Source organism: Mercenaria mercenaria, unplaced genomic scaffold (assembly GCF_021730395.1).
Source record: "Mercenaria mercenaria strain notata unplaced genomic scaffold, MADL_Memer_1 contig_4856, whole genome shotgun sequence".
Classification (NCBI taxonomy): domain Eukaryota; kingdom Metazoa; phylum Mollusca; class Bivalvia; order Venerida; family Veneridae; genus Mercenaria; species Mercenaria mercenaria.
Genome location: NW_026463118.1, coordinates 39,338 through 62,141, shown reverse-complemented (window position 1 = coordinate 62,141; position 22,804 = coordinate 39,338).

The window sequence follows — 22,804 nt, the reverse complement described above, 5'->3', positions numbered from 1 at the left end:
TTTTCATGTTTCTCATCAAGATAACATAATATTCTGGCTGCTTTGTCTATCCTTCTCTCCGTCAGTTTGCCACAGCGTGACCACGACTTTTAAGGAACACAACCCCATAACGACAGTGTGTTCGGGTCAGTTTTCAAAATGTGTTTACTGGGAAATATCGCACTTGGTATGATATTTTTGTATGCAGAAAAAGTTTTACAATGTAGTTTTATACATATACTTATACAACGTGAAGTGTTTATACCTATTTGGACCCTAGGATTTTTGTTTTCAGTTTTGTATCAAAACTGAATCTATACCAAAATTTACCCAAGTGAAACATTGCTAAGTATTGTTTAAAAACACCAAAAGTAATTGACGGGATTTATCAAAATAAAGGTAATAATTATGCCCGTCCGTATACCGGCTACAGTCATTGTTCTGTGTTTTCTGAGTTACCGCTGGGTTACATTTCCAGCTGGGTTACATTTCCAGCGAGCGTCAGGATAGCCGGTTATCCAGTGTGGTGCCTCTCGGTAAAATATCGCGCATCGCTTCGTGTCTGCGCTTCTCAAAGGATTTTCTTGTCTCGCGCCGACGCACGATATGCGAAGCGAGACGCGGGATTCCGGCGAGATGCGAAGCGAGTCACGATATTGTATCGTTCAAATATCGCCCGATTCTCGCCTATCGCAGTAGATGTTCAAACCTTCAGACCTAATATCGTGCCTCGCTTTGTGTCACGAGGGTCGGGCGATATTTGAGCGACATAACATCGTGCCTCGCTTCGTGTCTCGCCCGATTCTCGCGACACAAAGCGAGGCACGATTCTCGCGTGTTGTGTCTACCGGTGAAAATTACTTTAACACCGTCTAATCGATTAAGGTTGAACAGCACCGAATTGCGTACTGCAGAATTGGGCGATATTTGAACGACATAGTATCGTACCTCGCTTCGTGTCTCGCCCGATTCTCGCTTCTTGTCTCGTGGTTTGAACATCTACTGCGACACACGAGAATCGGGCGATATTTGAACGATACAATATCGTGTCTTGCTTCGCATCTCATTGGAGACACGATATTCAACAGCGAAATCTCATGGTATGGGATCTCACGGTATGGGATACTGCGACAGTACGAGATCTCGTGTTACAATATCATGTCTCGCGTCGCGTCTCGTCGGAATAATAAGGATGAGAGGCACTAACGGGATTCAGTATGTTTCAGTGTACACCTTCAGGTTCAGCCAATCAAATTTCTTAAATTAGAGATATTGGAATTAATAGTTCCACTGCAGATTTAGGTTTAAGATTTTATAAAAAAAAAAGCATTAGCAAACCTATTTGACTTGACATGATGTAAAACGGCGAACCTCGATTCTAAGATTTTTCCTGCCGTGGAAAAATATGTGACAAATGTGCTTGTATTTCATAAAAAATGACATGAGACAAATGTGCTTTCTTGTCCCTTAAAAAACTTGATCGGAGCTCATTTGTCACACAAATGTGTTTTTTAGGTTAGACATTTGAGGTCCCATTAAATGCGACCGCATCGGTCTTACGTAAGACAAATAGTGGTCTATAAAACAAATCAATTATAGGGTTTGTTAATTACGCCTCGTCTCCCCCCCCCCCCCCCCCCCCCCCTCCCCAACTCCGAACACATTTATCACCCTATCTATCATACTGATCCCGCTTATGTCCGTGGAAGGTCACCATCAAACCTAATAATTTATATTAGAAGCAGGAGCACAAACTTAAGGGAAAAATACGACTAAGTGCACGACAAATTAGGGCAAGGCAAATTTCAACCGGGCCGTCCCTTGAAGGGGGATTTGTAATGGAATCCCTCACCTGCCTCATCATCGCGTAATCAAAGATGAAAAGAGAGTGACCAACTGTAAAATGACTGGACACATGAGGATAAAAATGTTTAATAATTGAAAGAAATAAGTAGTCATGATTACAGGTTCTATTCTAAGCTGTGAAATTTCATATACAGTTACCATGGAAAATATTGCACGTGATACATCAACATTAAGGTCAAGGAAGCTGACAATATCAAAGTTATGATCGTTTCTCTTATATTTTGTAAATGTAGTTCATAAATTAATTATTGAAGGCCGCCATGCAATGTTAATTGCCGAATGCTAAATACTTAATATTAAATGTCTGCTGCTAAATGCTTTATATCAAATACTTATTCTCATATATTACGGATCTGCATTTATCAAACTAATTGAATGTAACTTTTGATAATTGTTGTACCAGTCTAATTTGAAGCAATTATATGTTCTGCCGGTCCTGCGAAACAGAAATTGAAATTGTATACTCAGAAATTATTAGGAAAAAATGTTTATAGAACAGAAAAAGTTATGTGAGGAAGGGCAAACTAATATATTCTGAGCCCTGGGTTATAGGTCAAACTAGATAACTCATCAAGCCTTAATCAAAGGTCAGTATCACACTAACAGGTCAAACATAAGCTCGGTATTTTTTATATCCTCTATATACTCTCAAATTCATTAGGGGTTTCAATATTACTCGGAAAAATTGTTCCACGTAACAATTAAATGTGTCCTGTGCAAGATAAATCCTTTAAAAACACTTGATATTTACGCCAGGACACAATGGCGACCGGTTTGAAAAAAAAATAGCTCTCGGAATTTTTAACAGTTTAAGACTTTTGAAGTGTTATTAACTGATAGTTTTATGTACAAAATGATCATAAATGTGGATATTTTTGATAGTTTGACTAGAATGGTGAAAAATATTAAAAGAGACACTTATTAAGCTGGATATAAATAAAAACTGTGATAACAAAGGATAACAAAGGACTCAATGGAGCATTGTCATATTTATAACTGACGGGCTATAGTAGGCTGTGAGAGGTTTGCTATTGTATACATATAGAACTATTCTTTCATGCGCTTTGTATAGTAAAATTGGAATGGGAAAGACTAGTAAAGCAAAGCAAAAGCACCATTTAGAGCAAAGCGCTAGTAAACGCCAAACCACGACGTCCCCCATGACGTCCCCCAATACACGTATGGACACTAATATGAAAACTACTGAACTTATCGGCCAATCTACAGAACTGTTATACGGACAACAGGGAATGACTATGGCTACAAACATAGGAAATGTAAACACAAGTAACAATTTACAGCAGTTTCCCCCGCTTCAAGGTTTACATAATGTTCATGACATGCAAGCTGTATCAAGCACTCGGGTTCAAAATCAGGTTCAAAACCAGGGACAAGTGCAATTTCAATGTAACAGCCATTATAACGGTATGCAAGTGAGTGAACAAATAGGTCCCCCGTTAGGAAATCCAAATAATAATACTGTACAAATAAATACGCAGGCGTGTAGCGGTCCATTAAATATGCCACAGTGGGCGGCGGGACTTTACCAGCAAATGACGAAATTACAGAGTCTACTAGATGGACACACACGCCGCTGGCAATCAATGGAGACGCAGATTTCTAGTCAAAATCAAAAGTTAATTAATATGGATGCTAAACTTGCAGATATTTCAAGTGTAAAAAAGGAAATATCTTGTATAACGGGCACAGTGTCTAACATGCAAAGCGAATTTAAAACAATACAACAAAGGATTTCAACTCATGAAGAAGCAATACAACATTACAGTGACATGTACGATGATATTACCGGTAACAATAGTGAAATGGACATAAAAATGAAACGGTTTGAACAGCGCCTTCAAGCAATTGAGTCACAACATGAAACGTTGAATACAAATCTTCAAAATTCAGAAGAAAAAATTACAGATATACAGTGGCGAACAATGAGAGAAAACTTGTTGTTTGGCTGAGTTCCAGAGACAACAGATTACCTAGAAAACGGGGAAGATTGTGAGTCCGTTATTAAAAATTTTTTCAAGGAAGATATGAATATTTTTGATAAAATTTCATTTGACAGAGTACACCGGCTAGGGCGTTTTGAACCAAATAATAAAAGACCGCGGCCTATTGTAGCAAAATTTACATTTTATAAAGATAAAAAGTTCGTTAGAAACATGGCACCTCAAACACTAAGAGATACGTCGTTTTGGGTTAACGAGCAATTTCCACAGGCGATGGAAGAAAAACGCAAACCCCTGTACGAAATCGCAAAAGAAAAGCGAAAAGATAAAAATAACAAAGTGCGACTTGTGAAAGACAAACGTTACATTAACAATACCTAGTACATTCCATCAGAAAAGGAAAAAAAACGATATTTTGTTTAAAAAAAGTGTGAACAGTCAATTACAAAAGTATAATATGGGTGAAAATCAACAACATCGCCGAAGGCGCACAGGTAGCATAAACAATCGCCAAAACAGTAGGGAACGCACAAATTACGACACAAATGATCAAAACAAATGGTCAAGAGTATTTACACGTAGTACAGGGAAAGGAAACATTGAAAATGATTATACAGAGACATTACAATTACACAACAGATATAGCACTTTACAAAACGCAACACCACAAGACAAAAGAGGAACTCTAGCTGGTAAAAAGAAAGCAACGTCACCTTTAGACAATGAACAAACATACAAAAAACAGCATTTCGACATGCGTGGAAATGTAATCAATTACACGTCAGAACAGACGGAAACAATTGACTTAACGAACGCGGAAGAGAACATGGAAACAAGCATTTATTGTGCAAAAACTGTCTGCTCGCAGACACCCCCTCCGGCAGATAGCGTTATGGCACCTTCCACGCCAGTGACTGTTCATTTGCCGCTCCCCCCTCGGTCCCAGTTGCTACGCCAATGCAACAAATTATACAGACTGAAGGAGATCAGCGATCAATGCCCGAGGAAGGCGTGAAACAACAAGATTAACGGTTTTCGGAAAACGGCTACGATTACTCTAACAATAGAGATGACAATAACAGTTTTATACATGATAGTGGTCATGATAGCAATCTAAAAATACTATCTCTAAATGTAGGTGGTATAAGATCGAAATTGATTTGTCCTGAATTTATTTCATATATATCTACCTTCGATGTAATTGGTCTGCAAGAATCAAAAACTGATGACACAGATATTATTTGTATTCCTGGGTATTCTGTGCACATGTTCAATAGAGAAAAAATGTCTCGCTACCGTTCGGGAGGAATGATTTTGTTGATTAAAGATCATCTTTCACCGTACATTAAGATTGATAATAACAGCCAGAGTAATTTAATCAAATTTTTTACCATATCGCATGCAATATATGGAAATGTTAATGGCAATTATAGTGAAGATTTAAAATGTGGCATTTTATATGTTCCACCTGTTGGGTCGAGATATTCTCATGTAGACCCTTTTTTTGAGATTCAACAAGAAATTCTTAGGTATTGCACTGGTAGCAAGCATATACTTTTGTTTGGAGATTGCAATGCAAGGTGTGGCAATTTGACTGATTACATACGTATAGATGAACATATTTTAGACATGTTTGATCTAGAAACTATACATAATGAAGAAATAAATGTGTTTATGAACTTTGAACTGTATGATGTACCGCTATATAGACAAAATATTGACCAGACTGTAAATTATTATGGTAATAATTTGATAGAACTATGTAAAAATAACGATATGTTTATATTGAACGGTAGAATCGGAAATGACTATTGTAATCCTATGTTAACCTGTACAAATTCAAGTACTGTTGACTATTTTTTGTCAACATCTTTTGTTTTTGAAAATATTATCGATTTTCAGGTTGAAAGTTTTTGTAATTTATACTCGGATGTTCACTGTCCTGTATATGTTACTCTGAAAACTAAATTATGCGAGCAGAAACTAGTATCTAAAACCTCTGCTAAACAATGCCAAACTATACTCTGGGACCAGAAAACAGATCACAAATTTCTTGAAAATTTAGATATTGTAAAGATTTCTGAGATAGAAACTAAAATCGATAGAATGATGGACGAACACGATATATCACAAGTTAGAATAGACGACGTTGTATCCGATATTGCATTACTGTTTAATACATGTTCGGAAATTTCTTTTGGTAAAAGAAATGTAACAGTGCAACAACATAATAGAAATAATGCAAACAAATTCTGGTTCGATAGAAATTGTGAAAAAATGAGAAATGTATATCACAAAACAAGAAAGATGTATAACAAATATAAAACACAATATTACAAAGATATTTTAAAAAATATAAGTAAACAATATAAAGGAACATTACGTAAAGCACACACACATCACAACACGACTAAAGTTGAGAAACTTAGAAAATTGAAAACTAGCAATCCAAGGCAATATTGGAACATCATAAATACTAATAAACCGCAGACAAATACAATGGCTTCACTCCAAGATTTTTATGATTTCTTTAAAAATATTAATGATACTATACCAGACTGTAATGACTCAGATCCTTTGCAAAGACCGTTAGACAATGAAGTTCATAACGAGGAGCTAAACGTTCGAATAACAGTTTCAGAAATAACCACTGCTATTAGAAGCTTAAAAAATAATAAATCACCTGTTATTGACTCAGTAGTAAATGAGCAAATAAAGAAGTCTCTTACTCTAATGATGCCCATCTATACAAAATTATTTAATATTATTTTTGATAGTGGTATAATACCCGAAAGTTGGACAATAGGATCAATAAAACCCATCTATAAAAGTAAAGGAGACCCAAAGTTACCAGAAAACTATCGTCCGATTTCATTACTTAGCTGTCTTGGAAAACGTTTTACCTGTATTATAAATAATAGATTAAATAAATATGCAGAAAGTAGAAACTTGATATCAGAAACTCAGGCTGGGTTCAGAAAAAAAATTTCCACCGTGGATAACATATTTATATTAAAAAGTTTAATTGATATTGTACAATCTGATAAGAAAAAAATATACTGTTGTTTCATAGATTTTAAGCAGGCCTTTGATTCTGTATGGCGCACTGGTTTGTGGATGAAACTGAAAAACGAAACCATAAATGGAAAATGTTTTAACTTAATTTACAATTTGTACCAAAATAAAAATCAAAAGTGATAACTTCGGAAGGATCATCTCCATATTTCAATTGCCTCGTTGGGGTACGACAAGGTGAAAATTTATCGCCTTTTTTATTTTCTATTTTTCTTAACGATCTAGAGCTATTTTTAGATGAAAAAAAATGTTAAAGGAGTTTCAAAACATTATTTTGTTGATGGTGCACGTATGTTTTTAAAAGTGTTTTTACTCCTCTATGCAGACGACACAATTATACTTAGTGATATTGAACAGGACTTACAACACGCATTAGATATATTTAAAGAATATTGTGATCAATGGAAGTTAAATATAAATATAAATAAAACAAAAATTATGGTTTTTAGTAAAGGCAGAACAAAATATAACATTAAATTCAAAATCGGTAATAGTGACTTGGAGGTTGTCTCAGAATACAAATACCTTGGGCTCTACTTTTTTAAATCGGGAAGTTTTTACAAAACAAAGCAAAAAATAGCAGAACAAGGTAATAAGGCAATGTTTGCATTGTTAAGGAAAATTAAAACCCTATCATTACCATACGACTTGCAAATTGAGCTTTTTGAAAAAAAACAGTTAAACCGGTATTACTTTATGGAAGTGAAATTTGGGGATTTGGCAACATGGAAATATTAGAAAAAGTACAACTTAAATTTTATAAATATATTTTTAACTTAAAAACGTCAACGCCCTCTTACATGATTTATGGGGAACTAGGAATAACACCATTAGAAGTTGACATAAAAAACAGAGTCATTGCTTACTGGTCAAGTGTAATCGAAAACATTGATAGTGATAAAACTACTAAATTAGCATCAAAAATATATTCCATGGTCTATACACTTCATTCAGATAATTATTTAAAATCACAATGGCTAGAAAACATTAAACAATACTTATGTCACCTAGGATTCTCCGGTATTTGGTATAGCCAAAGCTTTATAAATAGCAGGTGGCTAATTAAGTACACTGGTCAAAAGTTAAGAGACACGTTCATATTAAAATGGATGTCAGATATAAATAATACTTCTGCATCTAATATTTATAAATACTTAAAAACAGAATTTAAACAGAGTGCATATATTAACAAGCTTCCCACACATTTAGGACAACGAATAATGGCATTTATGACTCGAAACCACAATTTACCAATTGAAACAGGTCGTTGGAGTAATATACCCTCAACTGATAGAAAATGTACAGTTTGCAATGATTTAGGTGATGAATATCATTTCTTCCTTGTATGTCCATTATTTAAAACAGAAAGAAAACAGTTAATAGATAGAAATATTTATACCAGACCTAACATGATAAAATTCATAGAACTACTTACGTTGCATAACTCCATAAAACTTAAAAAAGCTAGTTTATTTTGCAACATTATTATAAAGCATTTCAAAAAGGCTAATTAGCTAATCAATGTATGCAACCAACTTAACAGTAGTTACTTTATACTACTGACTCTATTTAGGTCCATAATTTTACTAAGTGCCAATCTAAGTATTCATGTCATTTAAAATACGTCAAGTTATATAATGTCCCAATTACTACAGCTTAAAAGTGTACATATATAGTTACAAAAGACTGATGAAAGTAAACTTTTTAAGTGTCCAAATGCAAATATAGATCATTTGATATATTTGAAAGAATTGATACGCCTCAATTTCTATTATTGATAGTTTATCTTGTTTTGTTTGTCTGTTTGTTTTGTGTTTTTTTTGTGTCTTTTTTCTGTGTTTGTTTGTTATCTGTGTTTGTTTAAAACTTTTGACATGTATATTCATATATACATGTATTTGCAATGTGTAGTATGTTGTTTTTGTACATAACCATATAAATCTGTAAATTTTGTATAAAGAGCAAACTTAAATTTGACGCCTTTTGCAGGTCTAATTTCATTTTCGCTTTCGGTATTAGGCTTGCCTTTTCATTAAGGTGTTAAATAAATGATATCTCTCTCCATTAAAAGTTCGCAATATATTCCATATTTAAAATTCTACAGTTTCTAATCATTAATCAGTATTGTGAAAAAACACAAACTGATATAAAAACTCATCTGATGTTTCCTTTAAACATATTTATAAAAGTAATTTTCACTGATACTGCTCTCTTGCAACATGTTTTCTTCAATCATACTTATTACAGTAATTTTCATTGCTACTGTTCTCCAGTAACATGTTTCCTTTAATCATACTGAACAGTACTTTTCATTGCTACTGTTCTCCAGCCGCGAACATGTTTCCTTTAATCATACTTATAACAGTAATGTTCATTGCTACTGTTCTCCAGTAACATGTTTCCTTTAATCATACTGAACAGTACTTTTCATTGCTACTGTTCTCCAGCCGCGAACATGTTTCCTTTAATCATACTGAACAGTAATTTTCATTGCTACTGTTCTCCAGCCGCGAACATGTTTCCTTTAATCATACTGAACAGTACTTTTTATTGCTACTGTTCGCCAGCCGCGAACATGTTTCCTTTAATCATACTTATAACAGTAATGTTCATTGCTACTGTTCTCCAGTAACATGTTTCCTTTAATCATACTGAACAGTAATTTTCATTGCTACTGTTCTCCAGTAACTGTTATACATGTAGTTTGAAATTTTCATTTATTACTCATTATACATGTATTATCGAATTAGAGTTATAAAAATTATGGAAGACAATAACAATGGCCGTTTTCCAATGTGTCACTGTTTGTTTGTTAAATGTATGTATTTGTATATATTATATGCTGTTAATGCTGTCCACATAAGTGGGACTTAACATTTGCTTGAATAAACTTGAAACTTGAAACTATTTCAAGCTTAGTCGTAATATGGACCAAGCTAGTGTAAGGCACTTTGACAATAGAATATGTAACTTAAAACTGAAGTTATGGACCGGTTAAGAAATACGTCCGTGAATATTCATTTATCTTTTAAATATTTCATGGACTTGTTATGGTGAAAGTTTGTACTAAGTTACTTGAACATCCTTCTATGCATATAAAAGTCATAGACTAGAAAAGGAAAACCACATATAAAATATTTGACCTGGAAGTGTTATCTTGACCTTTGATATTTAGGGATTTAAAACCTACACGTGGCACATCGTATTGTTATTGTGAACGTTTGTACTAAGTCATTTGAATATCCCTCTTATGTACATGAAAATACAAAAGTTATAGGCCGAACAAGAAGAAATAAGCAAAACCTTTGACCGTTGTGATTTCAGCTAGGGGTCTAGATGTCATCTAGTAATGGTGAGTGATCGTGCCAGGTTGCATGAATATCATTCTATCTATTCAAAAGTAATTGACCAGGTACTATTTTTATTGGCCTTTTGATACTTCATTGGTGAATGTTTGTACCATGATATTTGAATACCCATCATGCATGAAAAGCTATATAGCGGACAGGAAAAAAATGATGTTAAATGTTTGACCTCTAAATGTGGCCATGGCCTTTGAGCTATGGGTCTAGATGTTGCACGCCATACATCGATTTGTTATGGTGGTCATTTCAAATTCTAACGATGTACAGCAAAGTTATAGAGCGGACAAACTTTGTGCATACACGGGCTCACGGATGCACACACAGAAGTAAATTTTATACCCTCACCTTACATTTCAATAGCGTGAGCATAAAAATCAATTCTTTACAGGCTGCAATTCAAGCTTTAGGTTTTATTCTACCGCCCAGCAATCCTTGATGATTTAAACCAATACTGCGGAGCAGTAGAGCAAGAGGGATACCACATGAATTTCTTCATTTACCGGCATGAGATGAGGTTCTCAAAAAGTGCGTCATACTTAAATCAGATGGCTGTTCGGGTTTTCGTCAACGAGGATCTCTTCAGCTTCATGTCTGAGCTTCATTTCAAAGTTCTCCCTCTTCCAGAGACAGGTGGAAACCTTTTTATTCCAATAATCATTCAAGCCTAATCCGACACGTGACATTTCCCAAGCATCACCGCGAAATCTAAAACTTGTCTTACCTGATGATTCGACATCATCTTTTATGATTCATATGGCTATAACAAAAAAATTCATCTTGTTTTCTTTTGACTTGATAGGTATCTAACCAACACGCTAATCTGTTACATTAGTCAAACCATTGCATTTATATTGCAATTTTTTCACCAGTATTTATGTATCGTACTATGATTCTGTTTATGATTTTTCCGTCAAAGTAAGTGAATTTTGACGTCGTCGTATTGACGTCGTTTGAAGTTGACTTCATTTCATGTATTGTGTTTATTTTGCACCTCAAGGAAGGCTAATGTAGCCGAAACGTTAGTGAAAAATAAAGGGACTTTATTTTCTTTTAAATACCTATATACTAGTCAAACCTGCAATTCTGGTTTTAAAACGTACACATTTATATAGAAAAGATAAAGTAATCGTGTCTCCCTTACAGAAAATGGTCTGTGGTGAATGACTGCGGTGAATGGTAGGTGAATGATTGGTTAATAGAAAGTGAATGAAGTTGGGATCATTAACTTTTCATTAATTTTTCACATGCAGATGAGGTCTGCGGTGAATGACTGCGGTGAATGAGCTGCGAACAGTCTGCGGTGAATGAGCTGCGAACAGTCTGCGGTGAATGATCTGCGAACTCAAAGTTCATGAAAACTGATGACAAAAATAAGTCTGCATCTGTATCAAATAAATTGAAAAAAATATCACATTTTACTTTTGAAATGCCTTGTGTATAAATCATAGACAATTAAAAGGCACTTACTGTAGCTGCTATTCACATAAATCTGCTGTGCTCTGCATAGTGCAGAATTTCAAACAATACAAACCATTTTGCCGCCAAAACTGGTGCTGCTGTTTTATTCACAAATCATGAAATTCAAGTTTCTCCGGTGAATAGAAAGTGAATTAATGATACAATATTTAAAATACCAAGTCATGCGTTGAATAAGAAGTGAACACTGGAGTCTGCGGTGAATAGAATGTTAAAAAAGAAGTTTGATCACCAACCATTTACCGGACTGCGGTGAATGAACAGCGAACTGCTGCTGTGAATAGCTCCATTAACTTTCTATTAACTTTCCATTCACCGGAGAAGGCTTGTTCTGTAAGGCCTGTTTCATCGAACTGCTATAATACAAAATTGAACATGATTGGTTAATAGAAAAGTGAATGAAGTTGGGATCATAAACTTTTCATTTACTTTTCACATGCAGATGAGATCTGCAGTGAATGACTGCGGTGAATGAGCTGCGAACAGTCTGCGGTGAATGAGCTGCGAACAGTCTGCGGTGAATGATCTGCGAACACAAAGTTCATGAAAACTGATGACAAAAACAAGTCTGCATCTGTATCAAATGAATTGAAAAAAATATCACATTTTACTTTTGACATGCCTTGTGTATAAATCATAGACAATTAAAAGGCACATGCTGTAGCTGCTATTCACATAAATCTGCTGTGCTCTGCATAGTGCAGAATTTCAAACAATACAAGCCATTTTGCCGCCAAAACTGGTGCAGCTGTTTTAGTCACAAATCATGAAATTCAAGTTTCTCCGGTGAATAGAAAGTGAATTAATGATACAATATTTAAAATACCAAGTCATGCGGTGAATAAGAAGTGAACACTGGAGTCTGCGGTGAATAGAATGTTAAAAATGAAGTTTGATCACCAACCACTTACCCGGACTGCGGTGAATGAACAGCGAACTGCTGCTGTGAATAGCTCCATTAACTTTCTATTAACTTTCCATTCACCGGAGAAGGCTTGTTCTGTAAGGCCTGTTTCATCGAACTGCTATAATACAAAATTAAGCCTGTTCCGGATGATTTTGTGTAAAGATATCCATACTAATGTTTTGCTCGAAATTGTACAGAAAAACTGAGTTAATTAAACCTATTCCAGCATAAAACTGCTGTTCTTGGCACTTTTGGGGGTGTTATAACAGGACAAAACACGTGTGTTAACAGAAAGATTCTCGCGCTCATGTGCTATTAAAACACCTTTTTTATATATGCGCGTTCCGTGGCAAAGCGTATAAACGTATTGCGGCCTCAAAACGGATAATTCAAAAGGAAATGACGTCAACGTGAAAAAAACGACGTAGACATTACGCATATTCCATGGGAATTTTACAAAGTTGACGGATAATATATAGGGGAAAATCTATTTTTTATATGAATATGGTTTTTATTTTCATCGAGTAGTATGAAAATAAAATATTTCGCGAGTGGCGTAGCTGCTGGAATAGGTTTGAATTTTCTGTTTATTATATACACAACTGATTTAAAACGTGGTTTGTTTACATTTAGAAGTTAGTACGAACGCCAACAACAACAATGCATTTTCAGTACAGCCGAAATATAGTCTTATTTTAGAAACAAACAAAAAAGGTTACCTTTACAGCATCCGCAAAGACATTAAATATGAAAGTGTAGTTGTACGAGTTCCCGATAATTTCGATATATTGTTGTGTGTTTTTTCTGGCGTTTCTTATAAGGGGAACTGTTTTATTTAATTTTCAGCAATTTTTGCATTTGTTTCTCAGAAAACCTTCATTAACGACAACCTACGCAGTTCCACTTAAAAGTCACAAGTTAAAGTCGAGAAATTCGCGTTTTTCTAAGGCCACCCCATGTCCGATTTTGGCCAAAAATGTCACCTCATGTGCGAGTTTTCGCATTTTCGAGTGTTTTACATTAGTTCTGCAAAAGTTTTGATGCACAGAAGGTAAAATGAGCACTATTTCATCTAATATGCCAAGGATTTAACAAATCCATCGTGATTTCATGTCTAAATCATATAAATACGGGATTTGATCTGCACCAAATTTGGCAAAATTATCACCCCATGTGCGAAATTTAATTAAATTCCGCTCTGTCTACTGGCACTTTGAGAAAAATACCTGATTTGCCACTTATAGGCTATATACCAATAAAAGAATTTTTTCTTTGTTTCATATAAAATTCTGCTACTTCAGAACAATTTTGTTACAGTTTCTAGATTTTCACTCTGTCGTAGACCTATTTTCCACAAGATATCCATACATTGGCTTCTAGAAAACGAAAAGAAAAAGGGTTGTTGAATAGTATGCAAAGAAATGCAAGTCAACTGAAGTCAGGTACCCTCATATTGCCGCATTTCAGAAAGCGGTCCGCAGAATAAACACCCTACTTTCGTTTTCAAATAAACAGCTCGAGAACATGCGAATATTAGCAAAAAAATGTCCTATTTTATGTAACATTTATTCCACGAGTGAAATAATGCCCATTTGGCCCCCGATTTACGCGCAAATGCGCGAAAATTGGAAAAATTAGGATCTATTTATTAGGGACTTCTTTCTTTCTACACCAAAGAAGCACATTTTTGACCGAATTACTGCATTATAACCTATAAATATAGCAGGGTACACTTCGAATTTTGCCCCCCTTCAATATTTGTAATAATTAGAACTTCGTGATTATGGATGTATGTAAATTAAAGCGAGAGATAATGATTGTTAATTCTTTAGAAAATTTAAACAGCCGATGCATGTAAAATTCTGATGTCAGTTGTAAAATTAGCTGCTGCTAGCTTTGTATGAATCGATGAGTCACCTTGGCGCGGAGAATTCAAATCACAGAAGGGTTCCGTGCTTCTTGATTGATACTCGGGAACATTTTTGCTATTTTGTGAAAAAAACGAGATGGATGGGCACCCATTTCGTTTATATCCTGTAGTTCAGTAGGAACTGTCAAATTGAAAACTATCTGCAGTGAAAAATAAATACTGTGAAAATATGAATTATATTTCATCAATATTTTCCAGTATTTCATTAGTATGTATATAATAAATTCATATATTAGTTTTGACACGTTTTATGCTAGAATGGCGTTAGCGCATGTTCATTTCGTGTTATAACATCTGCTGCGTGCTTTTGGTAATGTTTTTGATTTCTAATCTGGCTATGCGGATATTTAAAATATGTTTCCCTTTTTAAAGAACAACATAATGGTAATTAGAAAATGTACCGAAACATATGAAAATAATCCATTTAGTCGTCGTATAATTATTTTAAGCTAGAATAGTGTACTGTTTTGTATCCAGTCTTTCAATGGTTGTAGATATGCAATTGGGAATATTTGGCTCGAGAGTAACTGTTTAAGGCGGTAAAGAGGCTCTACCTTTGTAAGAAGTAAGACAAGTTTTTAAAAGACATATAAACCACATTTTTATATTTTTGTAGTTTGATTCGTTTGCAATATTAACAAGGATATGCTAATTTGATACATGCAAAATGAGACAATCAAGCAAGGTGCTAAACTGGGAAGTCGTTGATAATTTCTGCTTTGTCAGACGAAATCATACCTAATACCTATGCATTGAGCATTAAAGATCCTACTAAATTTGCGCTTATTAGTGTAAATTGGCATTCATCGAGTTTCCGATATATGTCAATTCGCAGGTAGAAAAAGGTTATAAATCGTCAGACTGGATTCCCAGGCTAGCAAGGTCCAGCATTTGAAAGCATAGTTAATATGAGCCGCGCCATGGGAAAACCAACATAGTGGGTTTGCGACCAGCATGGATCCAGACCAGCCTGCGCATCCGCGCAGTCTGGTCAGGATCCATGCTGTTCGCTAACAGTTTCTCTAATTACAGTAGGCTTTAAAAGCGAACAGCATGGATCCTGACCGGACTGCGCGGATGCGCAGGCTGGTCTGGATCCATGCTGGTCGCAAAGCCACTATGTTGGTTTTCTCATGGCGCGGCTCATATAAGATACAGAAAATACATAATTAAAACTTAAAAACCCAGCAAAACTAAGCCAAGGGAACAAAAGAATAACAAAGACATACATCAAAGACTGAATACAACGAACAGACAGGATATGATATACTATACCAGATTTATGATACAGTAAAAAGACACTGAGACTTTGAAATATTTTTATGACAAAATATCTAGCGCAAAAAATTAAACGTACTATATATTCCTTCTTAATATTGCTGATATAAAGTAGCAATGTCATATTCAAACAAAGCTTGGGTGAAAAACACAACAAAAAACAACAACAATGGAATGAGACAATGAGTAATCAGCAAACATGTAATAAAGACAGTAATAATATGTAATATACAAAGGTTCTCCCTCTTTAAGATACGTACTATTTGCAGCCAGCTGATCACTACCAAATCGAATGTAGTCCAAATATAATAGTGCTAAGCATTTTTTCCTTTCCTAGTGCCTTTTCTCAATAGCAACGTGTTTTCTTTTACTTTACCGCGTTTCAGTATGCATGTAAAGCATCTTATCAGAACAGAATAGAACTTAGTTTATTAAACTTGCACACATACAGGTACCTCGTTGTACAAAACATTCTTACAATATTCACAAAGTACATTGGTCATTTCAAAATGGATGTTTCATCGATAATACTTCACAAACAATATTTTCTCTATTATATGATATTTCGTCATATCAGTACTTCGTCGTGTCATTATTATGATGCTCTAACTCCATTTTGGTAATTTGTGGGAAACTGACTTTGAAAATTTGGTCTCATTTTCTGTGATAAAAATGGAAAAATATCTAGATTTTTTGGCTGGACATTGCTTTGGTAACAACTTTGCCCCATTTTCATGATATCTACCGGTATCTCGATTTTTTGGAAAATTTAACTTTTCATTTGGAGATAGAACTTTTTCCAAAATCCAGCATTTCAAACGTTCAGTATTACATTGCTTTTGAATATAGGACATCTTAAGATAACAAATGATAGCTATGTTTGTTCAGTATTTTGATGCAACAGGACTTAGCGCTATGTAAGAGAGAATACTAAGTGGACAATGTTACAGTATTTTTCAAGAATATTGCAAAAGATTGTCACGTGATCTCCACTGAAATGCAATATTTCTTATTTTAACACTGCGCTATCTCCACTATAATTTAACATTTCTTAGAATTACATTGGTCTATGTCCATGTAATAATGGACATAAGACATTGTAATACTAAGTTCAACTTCAGTTTCAGAAAACAAAGAAGAAACTCCATGCTATTATGTCAAGTAGAATTGTCAGATCAATGAATGGAATAGAGCTGGAGATAGGACTTGAAATCCTGAATCCAGCGGTATATCATACTTAATTTTCATAACAGATAGATAATGCCTCTTGTTGTAACAAGCACAACGGAATGAAAAATAATTAATTTGCAAACTAAAAATAAAATGGTTAGGATTCGGAGAATGAACTGTAAGATCAAAACTTTAACAGAGTGTAATTTCTCGTTTTAAAAGCTATTACTACTGACTAATGTAATTATAAATCTCATACACACACAAACATACTACTAGTACTACGCTTCATGATTCAAGAATTCATTTCTCTTCATATTAGCTTGAAGAATGTATTTAGCAAGATTTCTAATAAAAACTTTATTTTCTGACTTGAGTAATTGAATGAATTTATGCATACTGGGACGTCTATAAAACATGGTGTCATAAATTGGTGTCGTAACTGCTCATATACTTTACATTTAATGACAAAGTGGTACTCGTCTTCTATGTCACGCGACTCACACAGCTGAAAGATTCGTTCGACCTTTTCGATACGATTTCTACCGTGCCTACCTGTTTCAATTCGCAACTTATGCGCTGAAACACGTAATTTGGCTAGTGCCTGACGTAAAGTTTTTGTATTAGGAACGTGAAGATAGTAACTTGGGACAATTTCATCCTTTACATAAAAATAATATGAAATTAGGCTCTGCCTGTCTGACGGGAAAACCTAGACTGTATACGGATTCTTTCTTCTTTCTGTATAAATTGTTCTTTTTGATATTTTCAGCTGACGGTTTTGCTCTTGTTATGAAAATTATGAACAAAGCCAAATGTTTTAAAATGTTTGTTTTAAATGAATGAGATCTAATCATTTCTTCAAATGTGTCAAGACTAGACAGACGATGGAAAATAGTGTTCATGACTTAAAGATAATAGTGATATTTTGGGTCCTCAGAATCTGGTCCCAAAATGCACCAGAGGCCACTATTTACATACATACTAATATTTAAAACTGTCCAGTATATACCTACACTCGGTGCTATGCGCCTCAACAATCATGCCTTTGCTGTCAATTTGTTTCTAATAGTAAATACAAATTTCTGAATCCGGGAATGCAAAGTTTCTTTTCAGTTCATGTGTTACAAATAGTTTTTGTAAGGAAACAACAACAATTTACACACAAATCCTGCGTAACGTCACGCTCAACCTCATGGCATCAGCGCATTTGGATGATGTTGGTGCAACATCAAGTCAGACGTGACAGTATTCATGCTTCATAGCAAACTTTTGGAGTTTTCTTTTAAAGCTTCTTTATCTTTTTAAAGAGAAAATGGGCATCACAATTATTAGGAAATTAAGTGCTATCTACATGGCAGAGTTCTCTTGATATATCAATTGTGCCTCTTAAAAAATTGAAGAAGTTGTATTATCGTAAATTAATGGCAATACCTGGTATTACAGATTACTTTTATAAATAAAATCTGGAAAGAAGATCCCTCGGAAGCACTGAGAACAAGGCAAACGGTGAAAATTGCAGACTCGGTTTGATTGAGTCTGTTCATGAGCAGTAATGGAAAATGCAACACTGCCCACGCCCCCTAACACCGGCTTAAGCAATATAAAGTTTAATGTTCTATTAAGTTATTAACACAATTGTTTGCATTAATGATAATCCATAATTCTTGAATGCTATATTAGTTTGTTATGATTCTTAAACTACAATAAACATTAAAACTCAATTTGGCAAAATTTATATTCTAAAGAAAAAGAAGTACGTCTACTACAGCACAAAGATTAGGAGAATTATTTATTAATTATAACTAAAATATTTCCGTTATACGGTTAGTCATATTAATTATGATAATTATAGAAACCAGTTAAACAGAAATGTGTCCCTTTTCGGGTGATTATTTGAAAATAGTGATTTAAATCTTTAATGTAGATATTTCATGTTCTTCTGATAAACTTTTGTAGTATAGATACCGGAACTTACATAATAAAGTTATCCTAAACACAGACTACTCCAATTCTTTTACATGTCATTATTGTCAAATGACACTATTTAAAAACAAATTTTGTCCCACTAATTAGCTATGATAAACCTCTTGTATAGGAGAATGACAAATAACCATTTACATGTAAAATTCTTATTTCAAGAAGTTCTTGACCAGAATTTTATCCAGAACACTGTTGGTCGAAATTCAAGAAATCCAATTTAGAAATCCAATTTAGTTTAGCAAACTGCTAACAGTCTAGGGCCTTTTTGAATGTGATTAAATGTAATTCCTTAGCTCTATAGGGAGTCAGTGAATTGATTTTTTGAGAAAGTAGTTGCAATGTACGCGAAAGACTGTGAAAGGGAAGGGAGATAAGCAACATTATGCTTTTCCATGCCTTTGAATTGAACCCTCAAACTTTTGTTCAAAATTTACAGGCAGAACGTTGGTTAACTATACACATGAAAGATGTCTGCTCAAATATTTGAAAAATTTGTGATAAGTGTAAATAAAAAAAATGAAACTGGGCCAAAAGCAAAAAATGAAAATAAAACAAAATGAAAAAGAGAAGTCTCCAGCGGGGTTCGAACCTCAAGCATGTTAACCATGTACGCTAACCATTGAACTGCGGAGAACTTATAATTGTTCATAAGCAATTTTATTTTTATCGAATGTCGTCTTGAAAATTATTCTCTGCGAACACCGCGGCGGCAGTTCCGGGAATTATGGATAGAAAACAACAACAACAAAGACTGTGAAGGTATAGAAAATATTCCCAAGTCGAACGGTTATAGGGTTACTTTGACACATATACAAGTACACATTATCTATATAAAGCCAGTCCTGTTGTATTTGTATCTTGTAAAAATAGTTCTATGACTTCCAAGAGAAGGCCGAATAATGCCGGTGAATTATTAAGACCTTAAAGCAAAGGATATTTCGAAGAAATCTCAGCACTGGTTACAACTTTTAACACAAGACTTTACCAATGCGTACATGACCTTGAACATTCTTAGTATCTTACCATCGAAACCTATACAATAGAAGCTGAACAACGGGGCATTACGATAGACCGAGTCGAATGCCTTTTACAGGTCGATAAAGGCGCAAGGCAATCTTAAATTCTGTGAAAGAGCATGTTCAATTAAACTTTGTAATACAAATATTGCATCGACTGTACTACGACCCTTTCGAAAACCGAACTGGGGGTCAGAAATTACATTGTTTTCCTCGAACCATTTTCCTCGAACCATTTTCTACTCGCAATGTAAGTATGCTGGTAAAACGTTTACCAAGATTATCCCCTTTCTTATGAATAGGCACTATAAAACCTTGTGTCCAGATTTCATGGAAATAACCAGGATTGAAAACTTTGTTAAATAAGTCAGTACGATGACTTCCAAGTATATCGATAGTTTGAAAAACTCATTTATTAAATTATAACTTGGGCACGAATATTTGTTGCGTTTAAGTTTTTTAACAGTCGTTTCGGCCTATTCTGCGCGACAGGTTATTCTGCGCACCTTATTTGCATATTTCCGTAAACAATCGTACATGTCAAACGCGATCAGACGACTACAATTTTAACCGTTACACAATAAAAAAAATGTAATTTCACATTGACTGAATACTTGTAAGCTTATTTACTGACTAATCATCCTTAAATTATGTAAAAATCCGTTTATTTTCTATAAACTTAACTTTTAAAAGACGTTTAACAGTTCAGCCAAACTCCGATGAATCCAGGTCAACAACGTGAAATTCAATTTAAAAAAAAAACCCTGACTAATGCATTATGTTCCATTCATTAATAAAATCTTAAAATATATTCCATTGAACAGTACTGATACAATGTTCACATAGTTTATCAAGTAAATTTGTCATGCACTTTCATTCACAATCCAACATTGCGGCTGATCAATATTGGCATTAAATTAATATCATAGGGGACTTCAGTATAAATTTAGCTCTGAATTTTTCTTTTAGTACCCTCTATACAATACTTAACTCTTAACTTACAAATACAGAAAAAGAAACTGACTATAGAAGTGCTCAGAATTAGCCGACAAATCATGTGTGACGTAAACCTAGGTATGACATCACAATTCCTTAAAATTGACCTACTTCATCCGAAAGTCAATACTTGTATTTAACGAACGGTAGTTTTCTTATATAAACACCCCTTTTTCTTTTTCTAAAGTAGCGATCTAGTTCTTTGTGAAAATCTGAAATGCTAGAAAATGTCGAAACCCCGATATAAAGTAAATGGGTTTTATAGGCTGATCACTACCAAATAGAATGTAAGCCTCCGCAGGTCTAGTCACAAGTAGTCCAAATATAAATAGTACTAATCTTTTTTTCCTTTCCTAGTGCATTTTCTCGGCAGCAACGTGCTTACTTTTACCCTACCGCGTTTCAGTATGTATCACTTTGCATTCTTTTGAAATCGGCATGTTCCTATCGCATGCTAGGTAAAAATGGCGGCGTAAGAATTTAATGTCTCGAAAAGAGAAATTGAAAGAAGCAAAAAGTAGTAAATTCAGCGGGTTGTATTTAACGAACTGTAGTTTTCTTATATAAAAGTTAACACCCCCTTTCCTTTTTGTTTTTCTAAAGTAGCGATCTAGTTCTTTATGGGAATATAAGTCTCTGAAAATCTGATATGCTAGAAAATGTCGAAAAACCGTTAAGTAAGTGGATTTTATATGAAATAAAGAACAGCTGGATTTAGTGGTGTTCAGCCTATATGAAATAAGGCATCCAGACACTAAAAGAAAAATGGCGCGAAAAAAATGGCGGACGCAAATAGTCCTCAGTTGTTTTTTTTGCTCTGTAGTGCTATTTTCCTTATTTTCTTTGCAGTTTTTTTTGCTAAAATCACATGACAGATCTATGCTTGACATGTAGGTAGCATTTTCATAATGAAATAGCAACATGACAAAAATTTTCATGGAAACTTAGATCATACACCACCAGTATAATTTAGGGTCTCATTTTTTAGCTGATTTTGCAGTCTATGTGTTTGACTGAAATTATTTTTCTTGCATCAAACATGACCCCAACTTTTCTTTTGATTTTTAGTTAGCACTGACAATATTCTTCAAGAAAATGTAAGTTACAGAAATTTAAAATGAGTCCTGATGTGTGCTGCGTTCATTGGAAATAGGTCAGTTTTATCAAAGAAGTATAAAATAAACAGAATGGCAACTGGCTGTAATCTCGCGTGAGCTCGTGTCAGAGCGTGATTCGGCGTTATCTTACTAAAAACAAACATCGGCGAGCATGGAGTTACAATTTGTACCTTTAAAACTACATTTAAAAACATGTTAGCTTCTAAAACAAAATTAGTTTAATGTGAAATGGTCTTAATTAAGACACGAAGTACACGTTTTTGTTTTGCCACCGAAAGACGCGTGGTCATACGGTGATAATTATTTTACCGATGAATAATTGCTTTCGCATACAAAATGGCGCGTGGAGAAACGAGATCTCGTTTTTTTGTCACGGGAGGTTGGCGAGATTTGCTCTATATGCCTTTCAAGTTGCCAATCTATTTATTTTTATAGCTCTTTGGTTTTATATAGAATAAAGAACAACAACTATTTAGTGTGTTATAACCTATAAGATGACATTGGTAAAAAATGAAATCTGGCCAGATGATGGTGGGAATGAGCTAGTTTGATTAGAATTTGATAGAAAATGACAAATTAATTGCAATTTTGTTGAAAATGAGGATAAAACCCAAAAATATCACATTTTCACTGTTTTGAGTGTATTATTTTCAAAAACTGCATATTTATAGGCTACTGATTGCT